Below are 13,001 nucleotides of genomic sequence, written 5' to 3' on the forward strand. Positions count from 1 at the left end.
TGATGCATTGCACAATCGCTAGATGATAGTATAGCAATTACTGGGGGCTTTATAACACCAATCAGGGGGGAAAAATGCCACACTTTTTTTGTTATGAAAAAAACACACCATGATAATGGTTGCAAAGTACAGGAGGGGCCTTGGAGAATGTCAATGTCATGTAAAGGACCCACAAACTACTGTCAGTGAATAATCACGAGTGCACAATAAAAGCCTTATGTAAAGCTCCATCCGACGAGTGTTTTATTGCACGCTCGTTACTAGGCACTCACGGAGTTTGCCCAGGTCCCTCACATGTCGTCTGCCTCCCGTGTGCCTTCCGCCCCTTCTGGCCTTTCTTGCGTGACAAAAAAACCCTTGTTAAGTCCGATGTATTTTTAAACACGGAATTGCTGCTCTCTCCTGCTGTATGCAGGAGAAGCAGCGCCATTAGAACAGCAAACTTAATGGGCCTAGTGCTCGTTCTGTACTTCCTCTTTTGAAAGAGGAAGTAACTGAGGAATATGCATTTCATAACATAAGATTTGCCTTCACAAGCACAGGCTTCACTAGATCTGTTTAATTTTAGCGTGCTACAGGGCGTTTTTGTTGCAACCAACTAACATGGCTCCTCTTTGGAATCTAAAGCTTTTAGAACTCACTCAGTGGGCCAGCTCGCACAAACAAACAGCTCATCACCCTGGCTTATTTAAGCCAAGGTAGGCTGCAGTGTGTGCCGATGGCCATTTTTAATATTAAAGTAATGGCTGTGGTTTGTCATGTCATCTGAACCCAGAGACCATGGATTTTGCAAGGGTTAAAAAACCTTTGCATAACCAAACAATAAACCATGGTTTATACAAAGATTGTTTAACCCTCACATAACTCATTTCCCCCAAATTCAGACAATATGACAAGCCGCAGCTTGAAGATTCAAAAACTGTCCGCCATGTGCTGCAGCTCACAGTGGCTTAGACAAGCCACCATGAGCAGTGGTGTTTGTGCAAAGTGGGCCAATAGTACTAGAACTTAAGTCACTTTGGGGTGGGGTGGGGTTTAGTTCTCTCTAGAACTTCTTTCCGGTGTATAATACTTGAATATATACTTGAATAAAGACAAATGTCATCACTGGAACAATGATAGACATAACTATTAGCATTTATTTGCTGGTCCACAAATCTTGAGGTTTGATTTTAAGTGGCCTGCCTGAGAAATATTACCATCAGACATATTATTTTTAAGCATTTTTATCCAACTCTTCATCTGAATAGGCTCCTGCAGCAGCAACTAACATAAGATCAATAACAAGTAAGACGGTCCCTGCCCACAGGCTTACAATGTAAAAACAAACATTTTAAAATTAAAATGTTGATGATTCTTTCTTGAAGAAATCCCCCAAGGCATATAATTTGCTCATCCCTCTTACTTCAATTAATTTCTGAAGGCTGACAAATGAAAACAATTTTCTTTGGTTCATGGGCACAAACAATATCTTAAAAGTTCTTTGTTGGAAACAATAATAACAATGAGTGAACTGATTTTATAACTTAAATCTGAGGCACGATGGCCCAGACGTTTTTATTTATTGCTTAAATGAGTTTAGTCAGTAGATTTACTGGAGCCTTTTTTTCTTTTTCAGCCAGATAATAAACTCTAGCTCCCCCAATAATAAACTCTAGCTCCCCTGAACCAAGGGACAGAAAATTCACGTACGTCGAGTCTCATACATGGCTTCAATTAGAAGGGAGAGCAGCATGCAGGGGGATCCCCTACTGTTATCTCTGGATTGCTGACTGGAGATAACAGTGAGGATTCCTGTCTCCACTATTCTTCCGTAGGTGGGGATTGGGGGAGGGGCAGGTGCATTGCTGGGCTGTTTTGATGGGCCAAACTTGGTGCACAGGCCAGAGGTTTTCCATCCCTACCCTAATTGGTGAAATAAATATATTTTAAAAGTACAGTAACAAAAACACCAAGAAATTAATCCCCTCACCAAAATGCTTGCAGTCAGCATGTGCAATAAAGGATGCAATCCTATGCATGTTTAGACAGAAAAATGTCCTACAACTCCCAGTATCCCCCAGCCAGTTTAAAATAAAAAGCTACATTTAATATCAAGTGCAACCTTTTAGATACCCTTCTTGGATTCACTGATGGCATACTGTTTTCAGGTACTGCCCTCTAAACAAGCTTCCATGGAACTGAGCTCACAAATCATATTGGCAAGCTGATGAGATTCCGGTTTTGTTCCACCAGGTTTCTTCTTTCTTCATGTTCCCATTCCCATTTTATTAGGAGGAAGAATTGTTTAGCAGAAAGAGTTCATGTCACATAGCTGTATTTGGTAGGCTGTGTAGAGATAATATTCAGCTGTACTAATCTCAGTAAATCATTGTACATGTCCCATGCTTAAACTATGCTGGGAATTTAGAACCTTCTTTTGAGATGTGAAGGAAAGGAAAGTTCTGCAGTGCAGTCTTTCTCCTTAGATGTTCTCATACACATCTGTGATATTGTTCTCATAAAAATCTTGGGTTTTTCCTTGTGTTTTCTGCCCAGGTACCTAAAAATTGTTGGAAACAAAAAGAAATTTAATTTCACTATCAGGGCTACAGCCAGCCTGCACATAGTGTGTGTGTGTGTGTGTGTGTGTGTGTGTGTGTGTGTGTGTAATAAAAAAAAAACAAGAACTTTCTTTACTCCAAGCATCCCTATGTCAGAGACCTTCAAAACGGCAGTGTAGCATATGTTCAGAAAATCACTCTGAACCCTCTACCAGTGGTAGAGGTGATCAACCAGGAACACCTCCTGCCATAATGTCTGGCTCTGATGAAGCATTTGGGCCTAGATGGCTCTCTGCAGAAGCAGGGTGACCACTTTTTACAACTGATGCAACTGTTCAGAGCAAACCTGAACACTCACCCATTGGATCTCTCTGAGAGAATCCTTAGAGCAAGCCAGAGGAGAGCCCTACCAGTTTCTCTCCTTCTGTGGCATTTGCTACAATGTAATAGTGGGGCCAGCAGGGCTCTCTGGAGTACCCACAGTATTGCCACTGGGTGGCTGCTCCAGAGAGCCCCATTGTCTCCACTCTCCTGCTGTGGCAAACATGAACTCACCCATCTGTATGCCTGTCCACTCAGCAACCCCCACAGGGGCCCTCCTGGTAGTGTGGAGGGAGTGTGCCAATCGCCGCTGCTCCTGCTCTGCCACTTTAGGCAGTGGATTTGGAGGCTTGTGTGTTAGCTATGTAATGCTTTGGGATAGGCTCATGACAGTAATGGATGCCATCCTGGATCACACCCAAGTATCGGGCTTTCACATGGATGTTTCAAAAGCCCCAACATCACCAGTCTAGAAGATCTTAACTCCACCAATAACCATATCTTCAGCCATGGAGTATGTTAGGCAGTAGAATGGCTTGTATACAAAAAGAATCCCTAGTCTGTCCCAGGTTCTGAATTTTAGGAATATAAAATTTAAACCAGCCGTGTTCTGCACTGAAAATCTATGGTGCTCTTCCAGATCACAGATTGCAGTTTGTGGCCGGTGCTAAATCAGCCACAGTAATCAAAGCCAGACTAGAATTCCAGAGTAGAATCCTGCTTTATGATTAACTCGTGTGACACTGATATTATATGGGCTACACCAAAATACCAACAAGTGGCCATTCTACCTCATCCCAAAAATGTATTCTATGAAAATATATGAAAATATATTCTATGACAGAATACTCTGTATTCTATGATATAACTGGTCATAGAATGGGGTTTTAAAAGCTTATATCACTCCTTATGGTTAAGGGTGTTCATTGTTCTGAAGGTCTGGCACTAGGTCATTTTTCTGTGCTTCAGTGCCATTCCCACAGCAGCTAAAATGTCATGAGGACAGTGACATTAACAGCAACAAGGTGCTCACACAATATACTAATGTATACTGTCCTTCAATGAAAAAATGCCCAGGCCCTCATTTGTCTTTCCTCCTCCGTTCAGCCTCATATGGTTACCTTAACATTGTCATCTGGCAATTCAAAGACTATGTTCCATTTTCACATGTGAGACTCTCTCATGTTTCTGCAAATCCTCAAAAATATCTAACATGATAACCAGCAACACAGGGTCTCACTTGCCTGCTGATGTGTGAACTCCAGAAGCCATTTTAATACATGGATGAGATCCACATGTTTCTCATTCACACATGATATTTTTGTGGCTATCCCGGGCTGCAGTTTACTCCACATCTGCTCTTTCCAGAGAACAACCAACATCCAAATTGGCCCCAAGAGCAATACAGACATAATCTGGAAATTAAGCAGCTGGCATTCCAATTGGTCTTGTCTAGAGAGAAATGCTCTGGCAACCTTTATACATTTTCAGAGCCAAGCATGGAAACGAGACTCCAGATAAATGGCAGTGAAGTCCAAATATTCTCTTTCTAACTTGGGCAAGAAGAATTAGCTTATAATTGAACAAGCTTTATTTTGGAAGCAAAGAAATACAGGAATATGTGTATGTGTTCTAATATACAAAAACCACATTACTAATTGAAGATATAGGGGCCTAAATGACATATTTGTTTAATGCCTGGAATGCTAATTTCTCCTAGTGAAGAGTTCTGTAAACCCTGAAAGATTGCAAAACCCTTAAACTGTTGGTTGATAATAGAACATGGGTGGTAACGTGGCCCTCCAAAGGTTTTGGTTGACAATTCCCATCACTCCTACCCAGTGTAGGCAGTGGTAAGGGATGATGGGATTTGTAGGCCAAAACATCTGAAAAGCCACAAGTTGCCCATCCCTGATATAGAAGGAGACAGGAACCAAACAAGAAAAAGAAAGGATGTATTCAGCCTCTGCTTTATTATTTTCCTCATTCTCTGGCTTCCTATATGATAATCTATCACAAACAACAGTAATACCTAAAAACATCATTTACTTGCCAGAGCAAGGAGAGTCCATCAATTGCCCCAGTGCACCAGTAGATGATATTAACACCTGCACTCTGAAAGAAGTCTGGAGCTCACTCCCTCACATTCCCTTGCCACTACACCACAGAGAGTGTGTAATGGTTTCTTTAACAGCAGGCAATACAAGAGGGAACCCTCAGTAGAGCAATGACAAAATATCAGACTCACCTCAGGTGTAGGCATCATTTTGTGTGTTGTACCACTTGCACTACTTGCATCATTCTTAATGGCCTCATAGATGTCGGACTGATGGGGTTTTAAGCCCTGAAGGAGTAATGAGAGAAATGACGCATGTTCACCACACATAGGCTATACATACAAATTAAATAATAACCAGACATGTTTTTAGTTTAAAATTTAGATCCCAGTAATAGAATGCACAAGACATATATACCTTCGCTTAACTTGTTATGTCACATCCACTTAGAATAGCACAAAATCCATCCGCAAGGATGTTTAGACACGCCTATCCAAAGAAGGAAATATTGGGAAATTATACTACGGTCCAAGAAGCCAACTACAAGACCATAAGCATTCAATAAGGAGAAACAAATAGACTGACAACACAATGTTATGTATTATTACTTCAAAATAAGTGCCACTATTGTCAGTGATGCTTACTCCCATGTAAATATACAGGGGATTTCAGATAAATTATGTATATTCTGCAAGGTTCCAAAACAAGACATTGGAAATGAATGGTGTAGTCTTGTTGTGAATGCATGACCCTGAGTTTATGTACCAGCCACACATTGTTGAGGGCTTTGCTTTATGATGCCACACCAAAGCCTAAAAAATTATTACATGCTTTGTATTAAAGACTAAGGGAAAAGAAAGCAAATTGTGCCCTGAATGCCTGATGCGAACAGTCTTTTCTGCACAGAGTTTAGATTATATTAGTTTTTTAAAATTTTTAAATTTATCTCAAGCTGCCGTCTTTCCCAGAGGGGGAAATCGTTTGCTCATTTATCTTTTCAGCCTAACAGACAGAATGCTACACTTAGGTGCACATCCCTATTTAACCCTCAACTAAAGAGAAGACCTTGGACACCACACATATCTCTCAAGCCACTCCTCTGTCTGTAAAAAGAAGTACATTAATGTACTCACAGAATTGAGTACATTAATGTACATAGTGTACATTAATGTACATTATGTACATAATGTACATAAACCTCACAGAATTGTGATGAGGATGTGTGAAATAAAAAGAATGAACACATTCTGTAAATGAGTAGAACAATCCTAACTTGGGGCAGGGCAGGGAGCATCACTTCCAGAGTCCTGCCGGCTCATGCTGGCCAGGGCAGAAGGGGTGTGTGTCTGTGTATCAGTCTTCTCTTCCCATCCCCACTGGTTCCAATGGGGAGAATTACGCTTTTCAGCCTCAGGCTGGCATAAAAGAAGGGCCCAATCCTGAGATAAAGGGGCTTTAGATCCAACTGATCTTGTTGGCTCTCAAAACTGAGAGCCAAGTAGGTCACTCCCTCAGTGTGAACTTTGCCGATGAACACACCAGGTTGGAGAATGCAAGTAAAAATGTATTGATGAATAGATGTTGCAATGTGGAACTGCAGCACAAAATGCAAAATCTAAGACTGTTTCTGTCCTGCTTCAGCCAAAGGCATGTCTACACCAGGGGAGAGGAGAGGGAGGATCTCGCAATATGCTGATCGCAAGATCCTCCCCCTCAGTCCACATGAGCCACGCAACATCCCAGGCATCGCACCCGTTGTGGCGGCCATTTTTAAAAAACAAAACAAAACAAGAAGAGCTGGGGCGGATCCACACTTAACCTTTGGGACGCCCTGACGGCGATTTGGGGCGTCCCGAAATCGATGTTGAGAACCCTACCTTTTGCGTTTCAAAAAGAGGCGGTGGAGGAGGAGGAGGAGGCGGCCCTCGCAGGGACAGGATTCAGAGTTGCTGCACCCGGCGCCTTCGCCAGGCAATCAGCTGCCGCCCCCGTACCCACCGGCCTCCTTCTGCCGGCAAAAGAGTCACCCGGGGCCCACCCGGGTCGGAGAGCATCGCGGAAGAAGCCCCCGCTGGCTTCCAACAAGCTCTGTGACCCGTCAGGGCGTCCCAAAGGTTAAGTGTGGATCCGCCCCTGGAGCGCACAAGCACTCCAACGAAAAGTAAAAGGTAAAAAAATCCACAACCCTGCTCCCCTCCCCACCCGCAATGGGCACAAAGCTCCTGAAGAGCTCCGCGTCCCATGCCCAGTTCCCAGCTCCTCGTGTTTACTCGTGAGGAGCCAGGATGAAACAGGAAAAATCAGGCTAAAAGCCGTCCCGGTATTCCTGGGGAAATGGAGGCATCATCCCTCCCTGCCCCCGGGACCCCCTGTATGTCATGTGGATGCACAGGGATGATCCCGAGGCGATTCCCAGGATAAGGCATTGCCTAGACATGCCCCAAGACTCCAGAATGCTCTATTTCAGGGCCTAGTGTCTGCAACCACCATTATTAATACTGCCAGTGATATAAACTTATAGAGATACTGGGGGGTTCCATGGTGGATAAGCGCACTGCTGCCAGTAGAGCTGTTCTCCAGCAACAGAGGGGTGCACCTACAACTTCTTATCCTCACCCCCTTCAGATGGCTGTTTGAGGGGGTTAGGATTGTTCTGTAAGTGTGCATTATTATTATTATTATTATTATTATTATTATTATTATTATTATTATTTCCATACCGCCCCATAGCCAAAACTCTCTGGGTGGAAAAGGAGGACAGGGCTCCTGTATCTTTCACAGTTGCATAGAAAAGGGAATTTCAGCCGGTACCATTTGTACATATGCAAAACCTGGTGAAATTAAAGCTGCAGGAGCCCTGCCCTCTTTTGTATCTGGTCACTCTACAAAAGAGGGCAGGACTCCTGCAGCTTTAACTATTGTGATGAAGAGAGAAATTTACAAGGTGCTGTATGCATACAAATAACACCTCCTGAAATTCCCTTTTCAATACCACTGTTAAAGATACAGGAGCCCTGTCCTCCTTTCCATGTGGTCACCCTAGCTAAATAAATTCCTATTCCTACTGACACTGGGTGGCGCTATATAGCGGTTTTGTCCTATTTATATTCAAAAGTACATTCCACTGTGTCCTGTGGGGTCATACTAAGGAATAAGCCCCACAGTTACATTTACTTCTGAGTAAATGAGGGAGTAAAGGTTTTAGGATTGCAGCTTAGGTGCTTTAACACAAAACACAGCCTGATTTGAGTCTTCAATTGTTCATTTTTTGCAAAATGCATCACAAGACTCCACTTTAGGGAATGCTAAATCCCCACAATTGCCCTGATGTCAGGGTCCTCCTATTTATCACTATGGAGAGCTGGAGAGAAAAGGTAGGTCCACATGAGGGTTTGATTGTACAATCGCACTGCTAATGCCCACAGAATAGCAGATAGGAGGACTTTTCCATGTGAGTTTATGGTAAGGCAGGTTGCCATGGTCATGGTGGCTGTTCCCTTGGCAACAAGAAGATGGGAGGAGCTTTACAAGGCAGGACTGACAGGTGGCATTAACAGAAGTATTGGAAGTGTGTAAGATTTGAATGGCTCAGAGATGCAGTAAAAAGAAAAGAGCAAGTAATAATGGTCCCCATTTCCCACCACTTTTCCCACCACAAGGAACTGATAATGTGGAAAATGTCCCAGCATCAGCCCTCCTGCTATGACTGTAATGGAAAGACTAGGAAAGGAGGAAAATTGGAGGGCAGCAATATATTAAAAGATAATGAAAAACAGTCAGCAGAATTTAAGCTTGGGGCGGGCTTATTCATCAGATGTGAGTCTGGGACCTTGGTCATGGGCACTGTTGTCATCAGTGCTAGGGTGTGTGTGTGCCCTATTCTACAAAGGACAGTCTTCTATTTTAAGTCCAAGTCTGATTTAAAAATAAAGAACCGTATTGGTTGACCATATGAAAAGGAGGACAGGACTCCTGTATCTTACAGTTGTATTGAAAGGGGAATTTCAGTAGGTGTCATCTATATGCATGCAGCACCTGGAGAAATTCCCTCTTCATCACAATAGTTAAAGCTGCAGGAACCTTGCCCACTTTTATATCTGGTCACTCTAGTATAGCTCCTGCAGCTTTTCTGTACAATTGTTAAAGATACAGGAGGCTGTCCTCCTTTCCATATGGTCACCCTACATAAGAAGAGAGGGATAGAGCCTTGATATTGCCCATCAACAGTTAGCACCTGGACTGAGCAGGCAGACACACGGGTTTCCTGGTCCCCATTGATATGTATTTCTCTTTAAATTATAGTAATTATTTCTAAATTTGCATCTATACATATAAATTAGCATGTTTATTTTTATGCAAATTGGTGTCCTCTTTTGTCCCTTTTTTGGCAATGCATAAGCAGCTATCCTATACATCATCATTAAAATCTACTTATTTGTACATTTAATAGTCAACATAAGTGCAATTTTCTTTCTGCCCAGCTGCATGCACATATACTGTTTTCTCTTCAGTGGCTCAGAGCAGCTCAGTTTTCAGTGATATAGAACAGATTTGCAGGTGTCTTTAAGATACCTATGCTACTTATTTGTGCTACACTGTTTGCAAGGGAGCACACCATGAAGCATATATCCAATCATTATTGGCATGTTAGTAGCCCTGTTCAGAAGATACCTTAAACCACGGGGAATAAGACAAAAAGCCTTATTCACTGTGTTTAAAGCCGTGGTTTACAGTGTCTTCTGAATGGGGCCATTGACTAAAAAAAATGTGTCTGGAAAGCTCAGATGAGGTTCCTTTTTGAGGACAGGGCATCTTCAGTTAATGCATGCAAATATGTGCATCACTGAGCAATATCTAATAGCATTTTTGTTAATCACTAGATTTAACTTAGCCACTAAATGCTTATACAGGAAAGTTCTAACTCTCCTCTAGGAAACTGAACTCAGGAAAGAACTAATTGGTGCTTCAGATAAGAATGTTGGGAAGGAACAATCCCAGCTTCCCAACCTCACTGGGTTCAGACATCACAAGCATCTGGGCCCAGTGAGAGTAATTAGGCAGCTCAGAACTGGCACATGTGGCTTATTATTCCTCTGTGGTTATGAGAATCTGCCCAATGTCTGTCCTCCAGAGGACAATGGCATCTGTCCTCATTGACTTCTTTACTCCATTTTGCTCCAAGATCGTTAGGTAAGATGCTTTAATCTTTATAAAGGCAATGTTCCTAGAAAGTAAATGCTTTTGAATTGTGTTTGCAGCTACTATGTATTCCTGTATGTTTAATGCTCATATTATTATTATTATTATTATTATTATTATTATTATTATTATTATTATTATCATTTCTATTTGATGGCTGAAAGCGAGGAGGAGCTGAGGAGCCTTATGACAAAGGTGAAAGAAGAAAGTGCAAAAGCTGGGTTGCAGTTAAACCTCAAAAAACCAAGATTATGGCAACCAGCTTGATTGATAACTGGCAAATAGAGGGAGTAAACGTGGAGGCAGTGACAGACTTTGTATTTCTGGGCGCAAAGATTCCTGCAGACGCTGACTGCAGCCAGGAAATCAGAAGACGTTTACTTCTTGGGAGGAGAGCAATGACAAATCTTGATAAAATAGTTAAGAGCAGAGACACCACACTGACAACAAAGGTCCGCATAGTTAAAGCAATGGTATTCCCCGTAGTAACCTATGGCTGCGAGAGCTGGACCATAAGGAAAGCTGAGCGAAGGAAGATAGATGCTTTTGAACTGTGGTGTTGGAGGAAAATTCTGAGAGTGCCTTGGCCTGCAAGAAGATCAAACCAGTCCATACTCCAGGAAATAAAGCCAGACTGCTCACTTGAGGGAATGGTATTAAAGGCAAAACTGAAGTACTTTGGCCACATAATGAGAAGACAGGATACCCTGGAAAAGAGGCTGATGCTCGGGAAAGTGGAAGGCAAAAGGAAGAGGGGCCGACCAAGGGCAAGATGGATGGATGATATTCTGGAGGTGACAGACTTGACCTTGGGGGAGCTAGGGGTGGCGACAGCCGACAGAAAGCTCTGGCGTGGGCTGGTCCATGAAGTCACGAAGAGTCGGAAGCGACTGAACGAATAAACAACAACAACATACCACCCTATAGCCAAAGCTCTCTGGGTGGTTTACATATCATGAAATGGAAAAACTGCTTAAGATTTTGAAGTAAAACATAAAGACACAACTGATCTCAGTCTTCTATTTAAAAAAACAAAAACAAAAAAATCCTCCGTGTATTAATATGAAGAATGTTGTAAATTTACAGATATCTTAGTGACATGTTGCCTGGGAATATGGCACAGGATATGTTACCTGCTGATCTGTGCTCAAAGCTAAATACAAAATCCCATATCATAATATCCTTACACAAGGAGAAATCTGCCACAACAGTGCCCAATAAGCAAGGTGCCCATTAATATTTCCCAAATAAAAGCAAAACCCTGCGCTTTTGCTGCATCAGGGTGGCAGCAACTAATCCCAATGCAGCAGCAAAAACCCAGGGTTTCCAGTGGCCCTGCCCTCTGCCCAGGCAGATGGTGACCAATCAGGGATTGCCAACTGCCAGGCCACACCTCCACCATGACTCTGGAACAAGGATAGATGGTGGATGAGCCGTTCTCGCCTCACTCCGGAAAAAAACTTTTTTTCTTTGTAGCTTCACGGGAAAGCCCCACGATGGCTGCAAAGTGGCTGCTGCATCACATAATCGATGTACTGTAGCTCCACCACGCATCCACCCAGGGGCTTTCTGTGTGTATAGACAGAAAGGGCATAGAATCATAGAATAGTACAGTTGGAAGGGGCCTAAAAGGCCATCAAGTCCAACCCCCTGCTCAATGCAGGAATCCACCCTACAGCATACTTGACAGATGCTTGTCCAGCTGCCTCTTGAATGCCTCTAGTGTGGGAGAGCCCACAACCGCCCTAGGTAACTGGTTCCATTGTCATACTGCTCTAACAGTCAGGAACCCTCATTGCATCGATTCCAATCCAAAAAGAACACACCTCTAGATAAGCAGGAGTTAGGGTTATTTCGAGAGTAAGAAATTAGAAGTTGAGTGAACAAACACACAGGCATAGAATCTGGTTCACAAACTGGATTGTAGCTGTTTTAGAGAAAGGTGCTGCGGGGCAGAGAGAAACAGTGCAATATTGGCACACAATGCTGTGTATGCCACATGGCCTGACCTATGCTCCATAAACTAGACAGCTGTCTTTATTTACAATGGAGGATGCGGTCTCATTGTCTCTGTTGAAGATTTAATGGCCACTACAACTGGCTCCTGTACATGGAGCTGGGCAAGGGATGGGTAGGTAGAATTTCGTCTTTTACCTCAGGCAGTAAAACATCTGGTCTGGCTCTGAGCAGTCTTCTCCTTTGACTTCCAGACAGAGCCTCCTCAGGGTTCAGACAGATGTTTCTCAACAGCTAACACTAATTGTTTCTCTCTCTCTCTCTCTCTCTCTCTCTCTCTCTCTCTCTCTCTCTCTCTCATACACACACACACACACACACACACACACACAGAGAGAGAGTAAGCACTTTCTCCCAGTTGACCTCTCCCTCTACAAGTTCTGCATTTCCTGTGGTGAACAAATCTAAACTGCAGCCTGCCTTTTGTTTAAGTTAACATGTATTAGGCAACTCATTACCACAAGCAATAGTCTGGAAATTAGAACAACTACAGTTACTCACCATGTATGTGGGTTCAGAAAACTCCGGGCTAGATGAAGCATGTTTAAGTTCTGGCCCCTGAACTGGCCACTTCTTGGCATGGCCACAGCACCTCCTAGGCCATGCCAGCTTTTCATGAGGATAAGATAAATAGAAGTAAACAGCAAAAAAAATAAATCTTTATCTTTCTAAATCCCATTCCTGGGTTGTTCCTCATTCATTCATTTATTATATTTCTATACCACCCTATAGCCAAAGGAATCTGAGCAGTTCACAAAGATTTAAAAGCATTAAAAATACATTATACAAAGTGCAAAACCATTTATATTAAAAAAAACATTTAAATAGATAGGTTAACAATGTTGGTGCCAGACAGGCCTCATTG

The 13,001-nt window shown here is 42.7% G+C and overlaps 1 long non-coding RNA gene across 1 annotated transcript; it reads right to left on the bottom strand.

The window, feature by feature from the left end:
* Window positions 1-1,855: 1,855 nt before the first annotated feature.
* On the bottom strand, window positions 1,856-12,741 carry LOC134404083 (uncharacterized). Its single transcript, XR_010025844.1, has 3 exons — window positions 12,638-12,741; window positions 5,113-5,208; window positions 1,856-2,542 (listed from the first exon to the last, which is right to left on the bottom strand). It is a non-coding gene; the product is annotated as an uncharacterized LOC134404083 (long non-coding RNA).
* Between the last annotated feature and the right edge of the window lie 260 nt (window positions 12,742-13,001).

The sequence above is a fragment of the Elgaria multicarinata genome, chromosome 9 (assembly GCF_023053635.1).
Source record: "Elgaria multicarinata webbii isolate HBS135686 ecotype San Diego chromosome 9, rElgMul1.1.pri, whole genome shotgun sequence".
Classification (NCBI taxonomy): domain Eukaryota; kingdom Metazoa; phylum Chordata; class Lepidosauria; order Squamata; family Anguidae; genus Elgaria; species Elgaria multicarinata.